Consider the following 2,402-nt stretch of genomic DNA (forward strand, 5'->3'; position numbering starts at 1 on the left):
TAAGAGTTGTATGAGCCCCAATAAAATGATTTACATATATAAAAAACAAACCTCCACCTCCACAGAAGCACCAGATAGTGGCTGGCTCCCACGACCTGCCTCTCCAGTGGCTCTCATAACAGACAGTTCTGGACAGAGTATTCCCCTAAACCGAAAAAGCAGGCCAAATCCAACATGGTAAAGCTCTCGAGATTTACTGATCTGGTAGAGACGGTTAGACACGTTGAGGCGGTGGTCCTGAGACACATTTCCTTCAAGCCTGAGACGGGAGCCGTTCTTGTGGGGATCAGCTCCCAGCCAACAGATAGTCAGGCCTGTGACGTGAGTGGCAGCGCTGGTCGGGAGCATGCTCCCCAGGACAGTCAGCCTTAGAGACTAAAAGGGCAGCCTTCACCCCCAACTAGGCTGAGGATGGAAGAAAGGGCGGGGAAGAGGGACAAACAGAGAGGAGGCACCAGGGAGGAAATAGAATAGGTGCTGCCCTTTTGAGGGGACAGCAGCAAAAGGCACCAAGCAAAACGCAGCTGGAAGATTGAATGGAAAACGAATTTGCTTTGTAAACTTTTAAGTAACCCACAATAAAGTCTGAATATATAGACACACACATACACACACACACACACACACACACGCACGCACGCACGCACACGCACGCACAGCTGTTTCCTTGAATGATCGACTTGCTGTTACTACAAATAGACAGGGCACTTAGCAATGTGGATGGCATTTTGGACAATCTAGGGAGACCGCCACTTCTTTCTGCTCCCTACAATATTTGGACTGGAAACAAAACAAAGCAACCCTCTTCTGAGGTCAAAGATCTAATGCCCCTGCATCATTCAGGTAGCTCTTTCCCAAGATCCTTGCCAGACACAGGGGTTTTTTGGGCCATTTCCCGGGGTGAAGTCCAGGAGGCTGACCCTGAAAGGAATCCTCTCAGGACCAATCTGAGGGGGGAGGAAGGTAGAGGCCAGGTAGCTTCTTTGTAAATATAAAATTCAAAGGCTTAATTTAGTTGGTGATATATTTCAAAGAGTGAATGATGGATCAAATAATTCATTAAATAATCTTCAAATAAATACATGTCAATTGAAAAAAAACAAAAAAGCCCCCCCCAAACCATTTGGATTGGGCCAAAGTGTGACTCCTGACTCCTAATCCCTTATTTCATTTGAGCTGGCTGGCTGGTCCCCTGTCAGCAATCTCTGCCTACAGAAGGACCATCTTGGATCAGAAGGAGGGAGTTTTGAGACTTACCACCTTTGAAGGTAATGTGCAACCAAGCCTCCTGACTACTGACCACAGTTAAGGAATGTGTACCTCTTTTCGAATGCTTTTGCTTTTAGATGCATGACCCAGCTTTCTGTCCATTTTGAACATTTGACCAATTTCGGGTAAAGCAGAACAATGAGGTCATTGCCACTCCACAAAAAGCCCTTCGGAAACGTCCTTGACGAAACAAAGGCATTCTTTGGCTTATTAGAAAGTTCATGCTCACTTAAAAAAAAAAAAAATCAGGGTCTCTCTTGCTTGTGTGTCAGCGCCATCTAGTGCTATGATGAGCACATTTCCCCCGCCAAGGACTGAAAAAGAAAAACATTAAACCCCTGCAACAGGACCAGTAGGGAACATCATGATAAATGGAGAAAAGGTTGAAATTATCAAGGATCCACCATCAATGCTCATGGAAGCAGCAGTCAGGAGATCAAAAGACATGTTGCTTTAGGTAAATCTGGTGCACACGACCTGTGGAGAGCATTGGAAAGTCACTTTGAGAACTAAGGGCCACCTGTCCCGAGGCACCATGAAATAAGGAGGGCAGAAGATAAATTGTGCGGTTGAACTGTGGCGCTGGAGGAGAATCTGGAAAGTCCTGTGGAAGGCCAAGGTCAACCCGACCTGTCTAGGAAGAAGTAGGATCCAGAGTGCTCCTTAGGGTCAAGGAGGGGGAGACATCGATTGGACTTGTTATCAGGAGACACCCATCCCTGGAGAAGGACTCCATGCATGGTCAAGTAGAAGGGCAGTGTCAAAGAGGAAGGCCCTCAAGGACACAACCATGGGCTCAGGCAGAGGAACCATGGTGACGAGGGGGCAGGACCCGGCAGGGCTTCGTTCTGTGGTGCACGGGGTTGCTATGAGTGAGCACCCACGCTGTGGCGTGCAACGACAACGTGAGGGGCCACCACCAGCAAAGCATTGTCAGAAATCGTGTTCGATTTTGAGCTCAGAAGGTGCTCAAAATGTGGCTGAACGAGAGCTGCCTTCTCTGAGGAAAGTCGGCCAGGGTGACAGGAATGAAGTCAAGCTTTCAGGAGCAGAGCCTTCTGGATTGTCAGCTACTGCTGGAGCAAAATTCAAAATGAGATGAAGCCCCTGAAAAACGTTTCTTCCTAATAATC

Source organism: Echinops telfairi, unplaced genomic scaffold (assembly GCF_000313985.2).
Source record: "Echinops telfairi isolate 266 unplaced genomic scaffold, ASM31398v2 ScPeMD7_7479;HRSCAF=8517, whole genome shotgun sequence".
NCBI classification, from domain to species: Eukaryota; Metazoa; Chordata; class Mammalia; order Afrosoricida; family Tenrecidae; genus Echinops; species Echinops telfairi.